General features: G+C 36.2%; 1 long non-coding RNA gene across 1 annotated transcript in view; it reads right to left on the bottom strand.

Annotated features, from left to right (window-relative positions):
- LOC134493877 (uncharacterized) overlaps positions 1-22,480 on the bottom strand; it is a 412,608-nt gene that overhangs the window by 315,465 nt on the left and 74,663 nt on the right. The window lies entirely within an intron of this gene.

The following is a 22,480-nucleotide window of genomic DNA, read 5'->3' on the forward strand; positions in this document are numbered from 1 at the left end:
ACAGCCACGTGTGGACCAAGTTTTCCATGATTGCAGCCAGTGCAAAATAGGCAGATATAAGGCTACCCATTTACATCATTATGTCCTTTTAGTCTCAACTCAGAGATTAGTTAATAAGGATACGCATGCAGTTCTGGAGTTACTTGCATGTAATGTCTGCAAATAAAGGTTACTACAGCCGAAAGTTCTTCCAAATGTACTTACTGATAATTAAACATTAGGCTAACAAATGAATCAGCAACAAAGATACAATAAATTCATCAAGTTCTCTTACTGAAGAAGAAAAGAGGAAGAAGAGTTTCAACAAATTAATCATTCAATGATTTTTGCCCTGACTCACCTCAATAATTCTGAAATGTTTTCTATTAATAGAGAATGAGTTAAACATAATATAAGCTGGTGATTTCTCCCAATTTCAAGAAGAGTTGAGAGATGCTGGAATGAGAGACTAGTTCACTGTTTTCTTTAACTTTCATTGAGTCAGCAACTAAATGTAAAATGTAACAGCTGTTTGTGAGACTTTATTTTTAAAAAATGGATCAGTGGAAAGGTTTCTGTGAATTTTCACTCAACTTATCAACATTCTTTTGGCTTCTTCGAACTGTCTCTGGTGTTTCATCTGTCCAAGACCTTCCAAAGTCACTGTGACTTTTGCTTTGGAAATTTAGTACAGTAACAAGCAGTATAGTATGGTCACATACTTGTACATGAAGGCATTTTGCTTGCCATTGTTAACTTTTGGGCTAGTCTTTTAAAAAAATTATTTATTAGTAATTTGTAAAAGAAGCAAACAAAAAATAATTGGTACAGAAATATAATATCTATAAGTGGGTAAAGGAATTACTAAGATTGTACAGTTAGTGCTCAAAGTATGTTTCATTAGAAATTAACCATAGAAAACATTAAATTACATTTAAGTACATTAAATTTTTTAACAGTATAAGAATTTAAATCTCCGAGCTAAGTGCCAAAATCTCTATTCTTTGTGGTTTAATTTTTTTTAAAAAAGAAGAAAGAAACTACTAAAATATTATAGATAAATATTACTTTATTCCCCTTCTCCTTTGTCATGCTCCAAATAATGTACAAAAGTTACACACATTTAACCATTTTTTGGCTAGTCTTGAATTTTCTCCAAACTTTATATAAGGAAAAATCCCAGAATTGGCTTCAGATTTAGTTTTATAAAGTATCACTATTCAGTAAGAAATTGCTAACTGTCCTCTGCCTACTTTGTTGATACCTCCTTTATTACAAATAGGCTTGAGAAAATCCTTCCATTGGAATTAATAGACTTTTTTTTCCCTCAAACCTAACTGCAGTTTAGAAGATGGTTGGAAGAATTGCAGCCAGTGAAGACACTTATGGAACACTTTCGAAAAGCCAAACTGTGAAGGGTGGAATGTGTCTGTGTGGTGTATAAAAATGATTGAATGGATATATTTAGTTTGATGTGTGAGAAAAAGTATATGTATAAATTAATCTGCGTGTCAATAAATGGACCTGCATTATCTGTATGTAAGAATGTGTGTGTTCTGTATGCAAGTGTGCATGGAAGATTTACCAAAAAAAATCAGAAATGATTCACCAATCTCTATCCTAAGTATATATGTAGAATGAATTCTCTCAGACATCAGTGGGAATGAAATGACATCATCTGCAGGAACAGTAGCACAGCCAGGATGCACTGAAAAGAGGGTGCTACTGTCCACCATTCTCCATTCAAAGTTTTTACAAACACATTTACATGTATATATGGCATTTAAAAAAAGAATATATTTGTAAAGTTGCATACAAAACAATCATATGTGGAGTGTAGTATAAGCATCTATTAGGGGATACAGTATTTGTGTTTCTGAAAGCATACCTTAGGGCAATATTTTTCAACCTTGGCAACTTTAAGATGTGTGAACTTCAACTCCTAGAATTCCCCAGCCAGCATGGCTGGCTGAAGAATTCTGGGAGTTGAGGTCCACACAACTTAAAGTTGCCAAGATTGAGAAACACTGCCTTAGGGTATTCGAAGAAGTTTCATACAGAGCTACATTTATTAAGAAAATTGCAAATGACAACAATTCATATTTTTCTTTATTTTAAGGATTTTCTAGACTGCTTATCATTAAAATAATCTCTAAGTGATATACACTAAAATGGGGTAAAATGTAAAACCTAATAAACCATTATCAGTAAAAACTTCTGTCAGTAAATACTGATAAAATTAGTACCACATCAAACATCATGGGTAAGTCTGAGCAGAGATTTTTCACAATTTAAAAAATACTTTGCAAAAGAAAAAAATAATTTATGAAAAAGAAATTAATAATCCTACTTCTAAATTGAGAAAGCACATGGGAAAGGGTGATGCAAGTGAACTGCTAGAAATGAGCTGGCTTAGCTAGTAGAGAAGCAGCAGTTGGTAGAAACAATGTCTCTCTACCTCTCTCATGCAGGCAAATCCCAAGCAGGAATTCTGCAAGAAGCAATAGATGGAGGAATGACCTGTTCGGTCCTCCTCTTGTTTAATGGTAAGAACACCTAGATGAGCCCCGTTCCTTTCTGCTACTTCCTCTCCATCCAATGTCCTACCAGCTCAAGCTTGGACAGAGTGCTTGCTCAGCAGCAGAATATGGTTCAAGGTGGAAGTGGTAGTGTGCCTCCTGCCAAAACAATATTTAGGAAGCTTACATCCTTCTCAACCCACTGAGTCTTGTGTGCACCTGTGAAATGTACATAGGAGCACATACATCTCTCTGCCTGCTCACCCATGAAAAAAGTAATTAATTATATGCTGGGTGAGGTGATGAGAAAATCCCTGAAAATCAAGTAACTTGTGGAAGGAGCTGACTTCCAGAGTTTGAGACAGTCTGCCTTATTTTGCACTTTATGCTGTGTCCATGGATTGGGATAGACACCTAGCATTAAAACATTCATTCTTAGCAGGTTGCAATTTCAGACCACCTTTTTGCAGCATGTAAGGTAACATGGGAAGTCACAAGATATTGATCATTATTGCAGATAAGCGCCACCTATTCTGATTAAGCATGTTGCGGCTTTGAGAAAGATTATCCACACTGGAAGGGCCAATGTTGAGTTAATTGGGGACAGCTCTACTCAGGGCTGTTTATGAATAAGAACCAGGAAGGCTGAACTCCAGAGGGAGCTGGAAAATCAGATCAGAAAATATCCCACCCCATAGCCTCCCTGGCAGTTTCCTTTGTGTCCTGGAGAAGGGCACAGGGAGGATCACAGACCCCATCATAGTCCTGTTTACTTACGGAACAATCAGTAATGTATGAATAATAATAGCACCTTCTGACCGTGACTAATTGAATCACAGCATGCTGCAGGGGTGATCAGAAGGCTTTGCTAGCTGCTAGTCTATCAGTGCTGTTTCTCAAACAGCAGCAGACAGTGACTGATAGATGCCGATGCTTGTCAAGCAAGGCATTTTAAATATTGCAACAAGAGCATATAAGAGCTTGTAGGGGAAAAAAGTAACCCTAAATTGAAGCAAACAGTGACCACCATAAAAGACAGATTGTCAGCTATGTTCAAGACTAGCATCGGCATTCTGGCTAGGCTCAGTGTTAAAGCATCCCTATTCTTACCCCCTGTCACCCCAGCCATTAATACTCTTTTCTGACCCAGCACTTGAACAGTATCAGATGGCTGAATTAAGTCTCCATTTTACCTTTCCACAGTGCCTGCAATTAAGTGCTCCTCTGAAAGATTGTGGGAAATTTCACTCAGCATTGGATCTGATTGGAACAGCCAATAAGCCCTGGACAGGAAGGAAGGCAGGAACTGCAAGGGTCCACTAAGAGATAAGGAACCACCAGAAGAAACTTAGCTCAAGGTTACCTCGCTTCTGAAGCCAGCCTAATATATGTGTCCATCACAGCTCTCCTCTTTCACCATAGTTAGGAAGATAAGGAGAACAAGAATTACAACAACAATATCCTTGTGTGGAAACTTACTTACTTGGAGATTTATCTACTAAGTATGGGGGAGAAAATAGATCTTAGAATTGTCTGAGAACATAATATATTCTTGCTTAAGGTGAAGCTAAGCCCATCTGCATCTAGTCAGTGCCAGGATGAGAAAGTGTCTGGTGTCTGATATTATTAACACCAAGGCTTTTCAAACTTCTTCAGGCCATGCAACCTGTTATTTAATAATAAAACTTCCTGGAGCCCTTGATGAAGAGGCAAAGATCTAGTAATAGAAAGTTGGCTGTGTTTGAGTGAACCTTTTTTTTTTTTGCCCTTAGTCTCTTACAGAACCCCATCAAGTTCTTGTAGAACCCTAGGGTTTCATGAAATACAGTTTGAAAAACCATGATCAATATAATCTCATCTGAACCATAATGAAAAGATGTTATATAAATGTAGTTCATAAATAGGCAATTAAGCATGCAGGCAGAAACTATGCTAGTCTTTAAAGTAGTATTGGTTCTCAAAGCAACAGCATATCTTTACTTAATGTCCCTCACTCAAAACTGTCATTAAACAGTTTTACGGACAAAAAGACAAGCTGATTTCAAAGCCAGAAGTTATAAAACCAAGGATTTAGATTGAGTTTTCAGGTTAAGAAGCTTTGTAAATAACATTCTGGAATGGTCCTAAAGGTCCACTCAGGAAGGTCTAAAGAATCAGGTGCCAGGGTTCATCATGACAAGACAAAGGCTGAACAAGATAGGAAAGACATAGGTCACTGTCAGCCCTTGAAGACTGTAGACAGAATGCTCACATGCTGAGGCGAAGGTGATAGTCTTACTGGCATCAGTGTGAGCAATTCTTAATGTCACAGAGAAGTCCCAATCCTTCAAAGTCTCTGCACCTTAAGTAGGCACTGCATTGTACAGCTTGCATGTTTACGTGCCTTCTTTCCTTAGGATTTCAGAACAGAAGGTGTCAGTCAGTTCATCTGATTCAGCCTTTGCATGCTTTGCAGCTCTATTTAGCCTGACTTCTGTGTGGAAGTTGACAGCCTCCAGATTCCACCTGGCTTCAGTTCCTCACCTATTTTTCTCTGGATGAAGAATAATCCACAAGAAGTCTACATTAGGAAATGCTGTTCCAGTTATAAAACCTTTATTGACTGCCACCAAAATAAACCTTCCATACTTTTTTTCAGATTTTTTATCCCACCTTAATGATTTTTTTATAAATAACTCAAGGTGGGGAACATGCCTAATACTCCTTCCTCCTCCTATTTTCCTCACAACAACAACCCTGCAAGGTGAGTTGGGCTGAGAGAAAATGAGTCACCCAGTTGGCTTTCATGCCTAAGGCAGGACTAGAACTCACAGTCTCCTGGTTTCAGTGAAACCCAGTAATTTAGATTTTTATGGGATTAAAAACATCAAGGCATCTTGAATGTGTCAATAAACAGCATGTACCTCCTAGCTAGTGATTATGGGGAACAGTATGCTGGCTTACAAAATAGTTTCTAGATTAGAACTCCTAGCTTGTATAAAATAGTGTGAGCATGCTTGTGGTAAAACTGACCAAAATGTGCCAAAATTGATAGGAATTATATCCTTAACATTAGATGAGAATGTTGCTTATGGAAAGGATATGACTGCAGCTAGTAGCCTAGTCTACCTTACTGGACTAAACTACAGGTAGTAGCCTAATCTATTTTACTAAAAATAGTAAAAGGCATGATGGGCAGCCCTATTCATGGGCTCTTCTATTGATGTCTATGGCATATGGTAGATTGCAGTTTGGAATGTAAGAGGAGTAATTTGTAAAGAACATGAATTGAATCAAAAATAGTTGGGTTGTATGTTGTGAAACTAAGAGAAAGTCAAAGGGTGTAATGAACTGAATAAAGCTGCTCTGATCTTGTGGAACCAAATTAATGAAAATGTGCATGAAAATGAATATATATGTTTAATTGTGGATAAAAAGGCTAAAATGTATGTCAGAAAGTAAGAATTGGTGTCATTGAGTTTGTTGTGGATATGTGTGAAAGTTGGAAATCATAGATAGATGATGGTTGCTTGTTATGCTCCAATGAATGGTGATAACGAAAGGACCAGGGATGAGTTTTGGGGGGAAATGTAAAACAATCATAAGTATCTGGTACAAACATCCAGACACAAATTCCCAAACCCTTTCATACTTGCATTCCAACTTCTCACACAAGTTATGTGGATGGTGTTGTGCATTCATGAAATGATTTTATCATTTTCCTCCTTACCTTCTTGCTGAGAATGCCACGAAGGTTCTGGATGAATACGCATCAGTAGAACAAATTAGGTGACATGAATAGATGGGAATGATATGAGAAAGAACAGAAAAAAATTATTGGGCCATTGGAAGACCTAAGAATGAGGGAGAATAGTGACTGTTGAGTATCTGTTTAGAAAAAGTTGTTCATTTCCGATACATGCTTTAAGCTTCTCTATTCATGTATAGACATGGCAAAAGAATAAGTATAATGGTCTGACTGTGATGAAATATTGAGAATTGGTGGAAGATACAAAGATGATGAATGGTTCTGAATGTGAATCGGACTGCTTTTTTTGGTAGGGTCCAGAGTGCATCTTGGGGAGAAATGAGCATGGAAAAAGAAGTAAAAAAAAAGTGAAAGTAGAATGACTACTGGAAGAGAAAGTATGAGTTTAGCTTGAAAAAGTATTCAATCATAAATTAATCTTCCAACAGAATAAATGGAAAGTGCCCATAAGGAAGAAGGATATAGAACATGTTGAAACAGAGTGAAAAGTATTACATTGCAGAATGCCACAATGTGTGGAGCTATGCTAATGGGAGGTATGAATTGAAATAATCTGTAGCTGAGAAAAAATGCATACCACTCTGCAGTATGATTGCTGCATGAAATTAGGATGAAAGAAAACTATTATTTCGTTGTGCTATTTGAAGTCAGAAATGTAGTGTGGATTTTGGAGGTAACTCTGGCTTGCTTTAGTTTCTTAGAGAAGTTAGGTGGGTCTCCAGAGCATTCAAACTGCAGTAACAAATATAGTAGTTTTCAAATGTTGAAATATAATCACAAAATGTTGGCCATCCCTTTGTTAGGGAAAAGATAAATATCTTAGAAATAATCCCATTATTTCTACGGTATTTATCTTTTCCCTAACTTTTAAAATAATCCATAAAATGGCTGCAACAATTGTAACAACTGTTAACATATGAAGCAAATGTTGAAGCAAAGGAACCTCAGGGAGTAATATAAAAAATCATAAAATAACTTTTTTAAGCTACAATATTCCTTAATAGATCAGAAACTGATTAAAAGGAAGAAGGAAAGATTGTATATAAATGATTAATACAGATTGTTTCTGTAAACCAGGACTGTATTGTTGAACCCCATGTGACTCCTAAAACTGTTAGATCTGGCCCTTAGAACCTTTCCAAAGGCTGTCACCACATCATCATTCTTAATATGGTGTTTTAAGCACATGAGAAGTAACTATATCAATTCATGACTCTGCCAGTATTTTTCTCCTGGTCCGATCTACTTTTTGGAGTGTGATCCCCATCATGCCACTCATGGATCTCATGCTAAAAGAAGTTGCATACATAAGCTTTACAAAATGGACAAAAGTGAGATTGGTGACTTTTGGGTTGCCCTTTGGCCAAAGAATTCCAGAGCAAGAAATCCTCTGGCCTTAATCAACCAGTGATTGCTCTACTGTATCCAAATAGTTCCTAGCCTGGGAACAGTGGGGAAAAATACAAGAAAAATGTTGATCGATGTGACATTCTTGCCATGAAATCTATGGAAGGGAAAAACTTGTTCTAGGTTCTGCCCTAGAATGCATTGTCAGTGTGCGTATAGGCAAATTTCTGGAGGAGCATAGGAACAGGTGTGGGTATCCTTTTACCATCCACATCACCTGAATTTGGCCAGCAGAACCTTCTGCCAGTAGAGTCTTCTGTAATCATCTGTAGGGATGGGGAGGTTTAGCTGCAGATGTTGTCTTCAACTGATGCAGCTTGCTCTTTATTGATGCAACTATCACTGTTGTTTCTATGGGCTATCCATTATCAGTGCTAATAATGGAAATAATATATAAATAGTTCAAAAATAATAAATGACATAAATGATAGGATATATTTATGCAGATAAAATGTATAATTTACTTATATTGGTAATGATGCAGGAATGCTTCTGAATGGATTCTGTCTTTAATTGTTAATACCTTAAGAAAGGAAATAACTAGTGAAATGGGGCATTTGGTGAAATGACAACTTTTTTAAAATAATTAGTCAAAGGCAGAATATGATACATATTCATTCATTCACAAGAATGAATGTAAGGTCATTCTTATGAAAAATCTTCTAATACAAATAAAAGAGGGCTAGAAAATGAGATAAGTCCCAACCAGGGATATACAACTAGTACTGTTCTAGTTGCTGAAATACTCTAACCCCTAAAATCCCTAGAAAAAATGATGGGAGTTGTATCCAGCAGTGTTTAGCTACCTCTACTTACCCTGTTCTCAACTACAACAAAGGGTTGCCTGCAAAAATTGCATTTCCTTTCAGTTGAAAACATTGAGGTAAGATCGTGATTTATAACATGAAGGACTAACACAGTAGTTTATATTTTTGATATTGTGAAGGAATATATATCTGGTCAGGAAAAAATAAGTGAACCATTAAGGGGGGACTTTCAGAAAAGATTACTTAGTCCTGAGAAAGAGGAAAGCATGAGAAAGAAACTGAAAATAACCCCGCCTTGATTTTGCTTGATATTAGAAGGGGTAGAGAGAAATTCTAACAGGTTTCAAGGTTTTGTTATTCTATCCTACAGCAATGAAGAGCATCCTGAAACCCTGACCATGCTTGTTTCCTGATCTTGCCTACCTCAAAGGGCTGAAATAAATCTTGTGTTTTTTATGTCATGTTCTTTGGCATTGCATTTTAATCACCCATGTGTTGATTTGTGGCTTGAAGAAGTGAGGTGGTGTTTGTAGGAGAAAGAAACAGGTCTCCAAGATCTGGATAGGGAGACTATAATTGGTTTTCAGATTGCTCAGGAGATTATTAAGAAGCAACAAATTCTTGAAAGTATTTTTAATGTTTCAAATAGTGCTGTATTTCATGGGTTAAACAGTTCTTGAACTAATCCATGAACAGTGCACCAGTTACTCATGTTTTCTGTTTACTCTCTATGAGTCCAAAGCTTAGTATAAAAGCACAGACTTCACCATGAACTCTTCCCAAGTATTGCCACACATCAGAAGGATTACCTTGTCCTTGATAGCTTTGAAACTCTATGCTCTTTTTGATACTTTGGAAATGAAAGTGCAGTCAGGTATGAGTTCCCAGAAGAAGACCGGTTTGAATAAATGAAAAAATAAATACATTTTATTCTATCCTTTTAAAAACTTGGTAGAAAACTTGGATACTGCTTCATGATCTGCTGATGCCATCTCTGCTACCAACTTCATGTTAAGCAAATTGAAGTATTTCTTAAAAGTGTCTTAAAGTGTTCAAACTAGACTTTCATACCCATATTCTTGCTAGACTCACCCTTTTTTGTATGGACTACAAAATGTCCATACAGTTTCTTAGTGTACATTGAATATGTTTCAGTACACAGTGTATATCTTCTAGTTTGTTCATGTAGGCAGAATAGAGAGATCCTGGCTTGCATAGAATAGTATGAGTAAGCTTGAATTGGGGTTTGTTGTATTTGTGGCATTCTGGTTGTGTTTGTGGCATTCTGTCTGAAATGTGCCAAAACTGACTGGTACAGAATGCTGCATGTGGCACAGATACGACTGGTATAGACTAGTCTACACTCTCTCTGTTTTACTAAAAAAAATTATGTGAAAGCTTTGATTAGCCAAAACCATGATGGATAGTAGAAGTTAACATTATATGCCCACCTAGTGATGATCATGGCTTATGGAAGACTGAAACTTGGAATGTTAGAGGAGTAAATTATAAAATGCATGCATCAGTGAAATTCGTAAAAATAGACATGTGTCTGTGAAACTAAGAGAAAGGGGAAGGATGTAATAGATATGGATGAAGATGGTTTGATCTTATGGAGGAATTCATGAATACATGTAGGGAACTGAAGGAGTAAGTACAATTATAAATGCAAGGGCTCAATGTGTGTCAAAAAGTATGGAATTGTGTCATTTAGGTTGTTGTGGGCGCATATTGAAGTAGGAATAAGTAGGTTCATGATAGTTGTATCTTACACCTGAATAATGATAATGGAAGAACCAGATACAGATTTGGGGAGAAATTGTGCAACATTCTGAATTAATGCAATCCAGGGAACATTGATTCTGCTAACTGACAAGAATTGGTGGATGGAATCAGATGAAAGATCAGCCCAACTCACCTCACAGGGTTGTTGTTGTGGGGAAAATAGGAGGAAGAAGGAGTATTAGGTATGTTCCCTTCCTTGACTTATTTATAAAAAAAATAAAGGCAGGATTCAAATTTTTTTTAAAAGTGACTGAGACATTTGGAGACCAACAAATGAATGAGAATAGCAACTGGTGAATATCTGCTTAGAAAAATAATCTGTTCATTTGTATACTTGCCATCTTTTATCTTTATCTTTTATTGATTTTATTGTAATTTCTTTGTTTGATTGTTGTGAACTGCCCAGAGTCATTGAGAGTCAAGTGGCATACAAGTTTAATAAATCATTGTTATTATTAATATTATTATTATTACACATGGCAAAGGAATAAATATAAATCTAAAAGTATGATTGCTTTTTTATTATTAAAAGATTTAGTGAAACTTACAAGGTGTTTTGCAGAATTCTGATTGAAAGGATACAGGAGGTGTTAATGAGCAAAATTTGGGGAGTATATTCTGCCTTTATGCATATAATAAAGTGAATAACTTTGAATTATAGAATGTTCTGTACATATCTGAAGTTGAGGATTGGTTGTTGAATGTGCTAGAAATGGTAAATGATAGAAGTAAAGCATTTCTGAAAATAAATTAGCTGAATTCTTAGCTAATGATTCATCACTAAGCAGGGAGTAAGACAAGGATAAAGGATCTCCCTTTGATTTTTAAATGTGTTTATAGAAAAATGTATAAGGAAGCCTTGTGGTAAAGTTAAAGTTCTGATGGTTGGGGATTTGAATGGATGAATACTTTTATAAGATTATGCCTTAATGTTGGCTAAGAACCCAAATGATTTGCAGTGAACATTAGAGAATAATGCAACAAGGACTTTGGAACTGAAAATTAATTATTAAAGACTAATGTAAAAGGTAAAAGTAAGTGAATAATTTCAAATTATACATAAATGGCAAAGAGCTAGAATAAATAAATAAATAAACAAGTAGGTTGATTTGTGTATCTTACTAGAATATTTACTAAACATGGGAAAACGGAGAAATTTTAAGATGTGTGAATGCTGGTAGAAAGATAGTAAAATGTATTTGTTGCAAGGAATGAACAGAGTAAAATGAGGTTCTTAAGAAGAGTGTGGTAAAACAAGAAGAGATAACATATAACATATACATGAAGGAAAAGATTTTATGCCAAACAGTAGAAGAAATCAGTGCCTTCCTTTCTCTTTCACATTTTTACTCCATTCTACAGGTTTTTTCCCAGAGACTGACTCAAGCCACAATGACGATAGCAGGATGTCTCTTCACTTTCTAGTGCTTGGTGAAATGTAAACTTAGGAACTGCAGCTTTTGCATTTACATCTTAAACAGCACTTTTGAAAACTAAAAATCCCAGGTATGTATGTATGTATGTAAGTATTTATTTTCTATCCCACCTTTATTATTTTTATAAATAACTCAAGGTGGCAAAAATACCTAATACTCCGTCCTCCTCCTGTTTTCCCCACAACAACCCTGAACTTGAGCCCACTGGATCCCCATCTTCTTCATTTGACTGCTATGCTACACGAGTTCTTGTTAAAATAACATTCATAATATTATAAAATAGATATATATTTATTGGGGGGAGTGGGTCTTTAGATATTCTGCAACATTTGTGCTCGTCTATCCTGCCATGGAGACAATATACAGTAGATTTTTGCTCCCAAGTGATTCAAAAAAGTAAATGCTATCAGACACAAAATCTGGGTGCTGTTTTTTATCCTTAAAAAAGTCTGACTCACATGCTTGCATGTACTAGAATTTTGCATACTTCCTTCCTTACTGCAAAAATATCCTGGGTGCCCATAGTAGTACAATGTTTATTATTCAGACAGTGGCTGCTTCTCTCATAGTTATTCCTGAAATTACATACATAGTCACATATCATTCCAAGAAATGCTGTAAGAGACAAACAACTCCATACTGCTATGAGCACTTCAGGCATTTTAACAGTGAAATAAATATTCAGGACCTCAGGCACTTATATGCGGGAAGAGAAAACCTTTCCTCTAGGGCTGTCAGTGTTAACATTAATAAGTGGAATTTTTTTTTGAAGCTGCACTATCTTTCTTTCAGACTTACACAGAAGCCTGAATAAAGTCAAGTCATTTTAATGAATAACAGAGAGATACTGAGCATGTGCTCACGTGAGGTCAAAAGCACTCCAATCATTTTTAAAGCATACTCAGTCCTAGTCTCCTCTGCCCTAAATGGATTTTTCATTACAAATTTGAGTGGAGAAAACCTGCTAGACCAGAGATCTCCCCCAAATGAGCAGATAAAAAAAGTAGAATCTTCCTAAATATAGACAGAGATGCCATCTAGCTGACAGGGCTGTTGTATGTACTGCTGAGGCAATCTGTTTGAAACGCTTTGAGAACTTACAAAAATCAGTTTATTAATTCCAAGGCCACGGTCTCATTAAAGTTAAGTAGTCCCCTTGATTTTCAAAAGAAGAGATTTAAGAATATACTTCACCAAAGTACTTCACTTTGGTGGGACAGTTTCCTAAGTATTATTCAAAACTCCTTTCAGGAGCCTGTATGAAGCATTAGAGCTTATCCCCAGAGGCACTGGTTCAACTATTCCAATAAGTACCAGGAAATAAAGCACAGGACACATAGCAGCTCTTGAAATTGGCATTTGTGCAAAGGCGCCAATCCAGCATCAGCCTTCTGTCAGGGTGATATTTCATTTGATTATAAATAGAATAGGAAGTTCACTTAATTCTGTGTAAATCCTTTCTTTCTCAATTCTATTAAGGATTGTGATTTATACTGTCTATGTGCACTCAGAATGTTACAGCAGAGGTGCCAGCCGCTGGAATCTAGTCCAAAACAGAAGCACAAGGTCTGGGTATGAGTCAACAAAAACTTTGTTTATATAGTGGGAGCCAAACGAAAATCCTTCAGTGCTGTGGACCAGTTCTAATTGATCATTCTTCAGCAGGAAAGCCATGCCACGTCAGAGTCTATTGCTGATCTTCACCTGATCTCTGCAAAATATGGTATATGGCAGTGAAGACTGCATGATAACCTGTATCAACAAGAGGCTCCGGAGGAGTAGGCTGGGTCTGGCATTAGTCAAGTCAATCAATGTTGTTGTTTCATCCATCAGTCAATTAATAGGTAGCTTCTCCAATAATTAGATAAGCATGATACTGTACTAATGTGTTGATGCACAGTCTCTCAGACAAAACCTGCTAAATGCAGCAAGCAGTATGTTATTTCTTATTCTATCAAATTACAAAGGAAAGCAGTCTAGAAAACCAACTTTTTATACTTAATTTAGCCTGGAAGAAGAACTTAAGGAAGAAGATCATCAATGAATTATTTGTCATGCAGACCTGTCACCACTGAAAGAAAGAGATTTCAACTCTCTATACATTTTTGCTTACCAAACCTCCCCCCTCCCCCATGCTCTACCCTTGGCTACTGACTCACCATAAGAGTATACTTACTCTGTGCTTCAGGATTTATGCTTAGCAACTGCTTGCAACAAAATCCAAGGGATCATTGGATTTGTAAGTGGCATTGCCAACTGCATGTGAGCGAATCTGCAAATTTCCCAGAAGAAGGCAATTGCAAACAACTTTCATACTAGTGCCAAGTGTTTATGTAATGGACACCAGTAGTTGAGTTTGACTTCCAGCATCTTTATCTGTTTATATTTAAAATGTGGGGAATATATCTTCACACTCAGTCCAATATCCAACAAATCAACTCCCTGTTGGGTGCACACTGTAAAGATCATCTCTAATGTTATATGACTTGAAACATAAAATCTGATACTAGCAATCAAACTCAAGTGATTGTCCTAATCAGATTGGGCCCTTAAAATAATCCACACTGGATCATTGACACAAAATGCATTGTACCTTTAGTGACATTTTGAAGATGATCCTGACAAAGAGTTGGGGGCATTCACTGAGAAATTGTCCCATGGAAGCCCCCTGAAAATAAACTGGAGCTGTGCAAATTCATCATAATACTCTTGTGCATCTTTAATTATGTAGGGGCTTGCACAGGCTTGTGCCTCAAGTTTGGTGTTTCTGCAAGTGGTCCTTTGCATTGCTGTCAATATAGAAATCTTCTTTTGTCATTCCATTTGAACATGGCCTTGTCGAAACTCAGGACAGCAGGGCCCTAACGTCATCTTGACTATATGTACACTTGGTCAGGCTGTGTAAACTTTGACATGTGGATGTCAATCTTTCTCATATTTGCAGATGGCTTTATCAGAGTGTGATTAGTTTCCAGAACAAATTTGAGCAAAAGAAAACATTACCTACAGTATGTAAGCCAACAAGACCGGCTAGTTTTCAGATTTGTCTATTTACATGGGCAGTGGCTGTTTTGCTAAGGCTCTCTAAAAGGGACAGTAATTGAATGGTGCCAGTATGTTCATGGAAGATGATGAGTTGTAAAGGTTTTATAAACAACCAGGGTGGATTTGTCCATTGCCTCTTTTCCCTTGTAATGTTTGTTAATCCCATTCAGCAAGTCTGCACCTAACACAGAACAAATACTCTAGAATTTGGAGGTGTCAGTAGTGTAACTTGGTTTGTAAAATCATTCTCCGATATCATCAGCAAGTTTACCAAATGTCCCATGGCCAAATATAATAAAAGTGTTAAGCAAGCTTGCTCATGGAGAAGTAAGGAGAAACATCTTTGCTATTTTTAGTGCTGCTGTGTTTGTTAAAGGATCACAGCAAGATAAAAGTGAATAATAGAATAATTCAATCATTATTTATCCTTATGTGTTTATTGAAGTGTATGTGGTTTCCAAATTCATTTAACATACAGAGGGGAGTGTATTTGCTTTCAAAGGATTGCTCAATCAGTTAACAATAGATCTGTTTTTTATGACAGAAAGAGAAAGAGATGATTTAAAATTGGGGCAATTTGTCACTGACAGTTGAAATTATAGTATGTAATAAAAATGAGGGTGAAAAATTTGGGGTTCTTGAGATATAAAAGAATCATGGGATTTAATTAATTTTCAATTATATTAGTTTAATCAGACCTGTGTTGAAGAATTTCAAATCACCAAGATGAATTGAAAATTGTCAGACAAAACAATTATATAGGAAAAAATCCAAATAACTGCAATATTCTATTTGTATATTAATGAAGAGCCAGCAAAATTATGTACATGAAAGAAAGAAATATTGGGCATCACCTAGCTGAAATAAAGTATCTCTAAATTTATTTGAATGTTAAAGGGTGGGTTAAACACAAACTGAGTTGTAATTAAAACCATTAGGCTTAGAAGTGCTTTGTTCTGGCTCAGTTTTCCACATTACTAGTTTTGCTATTTAGCACCCTCACTGTACATAGTGCTTTGCTGAATTATGGCCTCTTTCCTACAAGCTTATAATAAAGTTCAGGGAGGAGGAAGGGAGAATTTGAAAATGGAGGGAAGGGAGAGGAAAGAGATAAATATGAAGTAAATATGAAGAGATTACATATGCCTAGGCTTTGTTAAAGCTCTAGAACAGGCATTAGGGAAAGGTGAAGTTTAAGATGGGATTTAAAGGAAGAGACCAATGTAGACTTGGCCTGGGGTTTTAAGAAGGACTTCTAGTAGAAAACAAGCAGCAAGATGAATTACTGGATTATTTGAAGATAAAATTCACTCATATTCCCAAATTCAAACTCTCTTCTCTTGAAACAGAAAGCAGCTTTGCAGACAAAAAGGCAGAAGTGGGCAGCATTTCAATGGCCAGGATTGTCATCTTTGAGGGCCGTACTGGGCAGGGCCAGAAGTGGGCAAGACTGGAATAAACTTAAAACATTGCAAAACATGAAAAATAAAAATGGAGAATCACTCCAAATCAGAGTATAAAACATTAAAAGAAACAATTATGCTTTTCAGCATATAAACAATAGTTTACTATCAACATTTAGTGGGGGGGAAAAACACACAGAGTGCCAAATTTTGGACATGTGATTAGAGGGTCTTTTGGGAACATAGGCTGCATCCCTACATTAAGGAGTGTGTGTATTAAGATCTTCTCTCATTTGTTTATACTAAGCCAAGTGATATGTCCTGCTCCATAATGCATTAAACCATGTTCCCTGCCCTTGGAAACAGCTTGGGAATAGCTTTCAGGGCTGAAAAGGGAAGATGGCCCACCAAAACTTGCCATCCAAGCTGTGGATAAGATATATGAGCAAAATTCTGCAGTGAATTGTGTATGATCACACTTCGTTCATGTCCTATAGATACAAAGTACAAAATTTTTTTCATTTTTATAATTACTGTTTCCATTTGTTATATACACCAAGACATATATTATTATAATAACTATATATTATTATAATAACAATATTGTTTTCATAACACATGTGATTTTATGTGTTCTGTCATTCCCACAAGACCATTTTCTTTGCTTTTCTGAAATAATTATTTGCCAATAAAATTTAAAAAACAAATTTGCATTAGTTCAGTGGAAAATTCTGCTGAAGCCATACTGAAATGAATGAAAATGCTGCAGAATTTTCTGGTGAATTACCCCTTTGGTGTTTCTCCTGTATGTTGTCTTTTTTTCAATAGATAAATAAATAAATAGGAACCTGATTTCAAAATATAAGTATAGTATTTGCTTGGTGACTACATGTGTATGAAACTGCCAACAACAATGCTGGCACTTGGGGTTAATAAACAGACCTTACCGTTTGCAGTATTGATGGCAAAAGGAGATGAAATGGATGTGACATTTAAAGGAGGAATTTGTGAACCACAAATATGAGCATGAGTGACACAGCATGGCAGCACATAAAATCAATACAAATAACCTAAACCTTAATACTTTGATCCTCGGGAAGAGTGCTGCATTATCAGATGCGGAAAAGCAGCATCAAGCCTAGCTTTGATGGCTGTGTGTTATTGACCATCTCACACAAAGAGACACAGCTCCAATTAACAATTTGAACAACCTTTCCTAAGCAGGTGATCTACAGTGTATTTGACTACATCTTTCATCGTTTCTTAGCCAGCATGTCCATTTGGCCCCAGATTGTGGAAGGCTGAATTACAGAACAGTTTTTCTTAGAAGATTATCCCCTCCCTCTTGATCCTGTCCAGGAGGTGTAAGGATATCCATCCAACATCATTAGAACTACGTTATCTATGCAGATTTTTTTTTGCAATATACTTTTTTGTGTTAATCAAATAACTAAAGTTTTCAAGTAAAGTCCATTCAAACAATGCAGTATTGATTTCTTGTCACATTCCAGCTTCAGAGCTGTTTAGATGTGTAGAGTTCGTGTGGGGCTATATTCAGGGAAGGGCAATAAACTCACCAATCAAGTTATGTTCTATTTGTTCTGGAGGGGATTGTATTTGTATTTTGGATTGTCTTTGCTTATAAGATGCTACTTACAAGTTAAGATGTATTTGACCCTTATTTGGAATACTTTAGTGCATCCATTTTGATCCCCAATTGAGTGTCTTTCTGGATAGAAATTTACAAGTCTAGATAATGTGGGGCTTCAGCCTTGAATGCAAATTCTGTCAGGTACCTGTAATCTTCTGTTTGGATGTAACTAATTTTTGACCTCCCAGATTCTGCCCTGGCTTCATTTGCTCTGTATTCCTGCAGACTCTATCCTGGGTCACCAAGCTTTCCTCGGTAGTGCAAATTATAGACACACCTCAGTAGTATGCCCATGTAACTCTGCTACTTAACAAACTGTGCTGGTTGCCAGTGGGCTTCTGGATGCAATTCAAGGAGTTGGTTGTCACTTTTAAAGTCATTTATGGAACAGGGCCTTATCATCTGTGAGACCACCTGTCTCTGACTACCTTTGCCTATCCAATAAGATCTGACATGGTTGGCATGCTCTGGCCCCCACTACTCAAGCAATGTTATATGGTAGGACCAAGGCAAACTGTATTCTCTGTTGCTGTGCCTGCCCTATGGAGTAGCATTCCTCCCGAGATCCAGATAGCCCTGTCCCTTTCTGAAGGTCTGAAGAACTGGCTTTTTCCCCCAGACACTATATCAGAAGGTTTTGTAAGCTGATTTTGACTATTCCTGGTTGGTTGAACTGCCTTTGGCTTTTAATAGAGTACAGGTAGTCCTTGCTTAATGATCATTCGTTTAGAGATGGTTTGGATTTACAATGACACTAGAAAACCCAGCTAACAACCAGTCCTCACACTTACAGCTGTTGCAGCATCCCACAGTCACATGATCACCATTTTCAACCTTCCCAGCCAGCTTCTGGCAAGCAAAATCAATGGGGAACCACATGATTCATTTAACAACCATGTGGCTCTCTTAATGATCATGGTGATTCGCTTAATGGGCACTGCAAAAATGGTTGTAAAATCAGGTCAGATTTGCTTAATGACCGCATCGCTTAGCAACTGCAATTCCAATCCCAATTGTGGTTGTTAAGTGAGGACTACGTGTATGTCACCCCTAATCAAATGGGCTGCTATATAAATTGAATGAATAAATAAATACTTGCTGACTTTGGCTCTGAGTTTAAAATCAAAAGTCGCAATTTCTGTTACATCAGAAAAAAAGTATGGAACACATTAAGAAATGGGTTTCTTGAGCTAATACTTTGTGTAGTTTCACTTATCTAAAACTAAAAGATAGGGTTCTGCACTATAACTGGCTGTAATCTAGCATTTTATCTTTAGCAGCCCATGTCTTAACTTACTGGTTTGTTATTTAAGATATTTCAGATGTATTACAACCATTGCAAATTTAGAATGCTAGTATCAATCTGGAAAGATGGGGCAAGCCAATTTTTCAGTGCTTTATGCCCAGTATTACCTAAGTGGTTAAGTCAGAGTCCTGAAAAGAGCAAAGCTTGTGCTGGAAGGATTGGAAAGGTGAAAGCCTCCATCCTTGTTTGAGTTCTGTTTGTTAATGTGTGTACAGAGGAACTCTGTTTGTTTGTAGGTCCTTAGTAGAAGTGTGTCTAATGTTGACTTTCAGAGTCTAATATTGTTTGAATTTTCTATCATGAGCCACATCGCCCAAGTGCTCTTTTCCTTAGTTGTTTGTCCATTCATTACCTTTTTAAATATCTAGAAGTAGTAAACAGTTAATTTCTCCCAACTATTCCATTGTCAGTAAGGATGTGATTCCACTCCTTGTCATGAATATTTTGATCCTACAGCATTTATCCACAAAATCATAATATTGTTGTAGAAGTAACTAATAATAACAGCTGGAAAGGCAATCAGTCAAAAGCCTAAGGTGGGGGAGATATTAAATATATATAAGATTTCTTCTAAAAGTTCATTAATTTCCACTCTTGTCTAGTCATTAAAAATTGCCATTTTTTGTTTTTATAAATGAAACATTTGAGCCAATATATAGGTCACACAACTACATTTCATGGGCAGGTCCTTGGCTCTTAAAAGAGCCCAGTCTGTTCTGTGTCAAATTAGTGGGGTACTTAGTCCAACTCATATGGAATCTGGATCATTAACTTGAAACACTGAGTCCACGTTCAATTATTCAGGGTGGGAATAACATGAATAAATGACTGTAGCATTTTTATTTTCATCAGAATGAGATTTGCAGAAAGTTAGAACATGTGAATGCCAAATTTCATAGAAATAGATGAGTTTGAGCTACATACCTTTAAAATCTGTTTTTTAAGTATTCATAACTTTTTGTTTTGTGAATAATGTAACGAGACTTGGACAAAATCTGTTCCCTGTAGTGAGGCATATCAGTTAAAAACATTTAGATAGGTTGAAAAGTTTGGTTGAAGAGAATTGTGGTGCTAAGAAGTTATGCTTGTTTCTGAATGCAGTCAACTAATTATTGAGAGTTGAGAGTGGGGAGAACTGTAACTCATATTTTCTTTATGAGAATATATGTTCCTTAAAGATGGACACAAAAGCATGCTTACTTTTAAGGATAGGAGATAGGAAACAGTAAAAGGAGTTCTCTTTGCCCCTCACCAAGATACTGTGATCAGACAACTGATGGTAGTTTGGCCATAAGGATCATTCTGATATAAGACAGATCTGCCAAACTACCCTCTCCATTCTTTATAGCATTTTAGAAGAACAAGCACTCAAAGGTCCCCTTTTTTCTTTGGTGTCTGGCAGATTTCATGATCTATTCTGTCTACTGGCAGCAGAGCTTCACAGAAGTTTTTTAGTAGGGGATACAGCAAATTAGAGACATCTGGTCAGCCCCATGTAAGTAAAAAGCTACTCCATTTTGTGCCGAGTTAAAGCACAGACCTATTTTAAAAAGTCAGTTAACATATGAAAAAATTAAAAGGTTTAGAGTTCAGCTCAGATTTGGGAGTGATCAAACGAAAGGGGTTGTTTCTTTCACCTTTTTGTAAAATAGAGGGAGAAATTAAGGAGCCTCAAAGATCAGAACTCCTACAATTTTTATTCTCCATAAACATTCCTATTGTTGTTCACATCTTGCCTATGGTCTGTATTGTGTTATATTATCTCCTCTAGATGTGAGAGAGCTTTTATGAAAATTTAATCTAGTGAAATTATGTTCCAGTTAAATGAAACATTATAAATAAATTACAGATTCCAGGAAACTGTGTTTTCAAAATAGCTATAACTGTCATAAGTTATAAAGCAATATAAAAGAGAAGTTGGGTCTGGCTTCCTTAAAAGATCATTTCAAAGCATGGTGCAATTGCAACAAAGGACTTGTTCTTAGATTTTGATTATTTTATGTCAACTAATGAAAATAAATTAAGAAAAGACTTATCAGAAGTTGTCAGATGCTATGGGAACTCATTTCAGGAGAACCCCAAAGTCAGTTATTTTAATCTCAGTTTGTAAAGGGTTTAAAAGTTAAGTAGCAACAGCACTTTCTTTATCAGGGAATTACAGCTAGGGTGCTGGGCGGGGAGAGACCATTCTTCCCTTCAGTGGTTGGCCAGTACTACATTAGAAAACTGAGTGATGCCATGATAAAATCTAAATTTGATTTGTTAAGCCTCATTAAAAAAATAACACAATAAAAATAAATGTGAAAAGATAATATCCTTAGTATAGGTTTCTGCTTTTGTCATATGAAAAATTAAAATTCACCAGCAATTTTTGGAACAGCACTGGGGGACTGAACTCAAAGCTTTGAATGAGTTGCAGTTTGTGTTCCTCTGTAGTATATACCACCTAGATTAAATCTTGACAAAGTATGAGGCACTGCATTTAGTTCACATACATTTTGGGAGAGCTAGTTCTCAGATATACTGTCAAAAACAGCCCAATACTAGATTGAGTCCATTGCCAAAACAACAGACAGATGGAAATCACCCCTCCAGTCCAGACTTGCTTCCAGTTTCATCACATAGTGAGACAATAAAGCCCAAGAATTAAACCCTTGATTTCACTATAGATAGAGCTAAATAGTCACTGGAATTCTTTCATAATGGCTTCCTTAGTTTATCTACAATAAATATACTGCTCAGAGCTCATGTCCTTGTGCCAGTTTTTAGTCTAGCCTGTCAAGAAAAGCCCAACATACCTCTTTGCCCAGAAGTATAGCTTATTAGGTAAATAAGCATAATTCATTTAAAAGAATGAATATTAATTTCTTCAAAGTGAATACTTGCCTCATTGATATTTCCAAAGGACTTTAATTCCAACAATTCTGTTGTGGAAGATCAGGAGGATTAGTAAATAGTTTTAGAAAATCAATAACTAGAAACTAAGCTTTTGCCCCCATATACATAACGTTAATTCTATTAGCTATGGGGAACTGAATTAAATAAAATAGGATTCTAATCTTTCCTTTCTCTCAATGGAGAAAGGTGTTGGCATAAACAATTTCATAATTTGAAGCAATGGATTGATCAATCAATCAGTGTAAATCTAATTGTGAAGTCTTAGCAAAATATCAAGAATTTTGCTTTGGATTTCACTGATGGTAAAAGAAATTGAATACAAATTCCAAGTTTTATGCATTTTAAAATATTTTTCAAGACTATTTGGAAATGTTTGAAATGTATTTACAGTTGTTTTCTGATTTCCGTTACTGAAGAATGTAAATAGAGAAAGCAGAAAGGTGTGCAAGAAAAAGATAGTGATTATAAAAGGGTTTTAATATTTTACTCTAGACTTTTAGCTGTGTCTAGCTAAAGAAGGGAGAGGTGCTTTTTGT

This window comes from Candoia aspera, chromosome 3 (genome assembly GCF_035149785.1).
Source record: "Candoia aspera isolate rCanAsp1 chromosome 3, rCanAsp1.hap2, whole genome shotgun sequence".
NCBI classification, from domain to species: Eukaryota; Metazoa; Chordata; class Lepidosauria; order Squamata; family Boidae; genus Candoia; species Candoia aspera.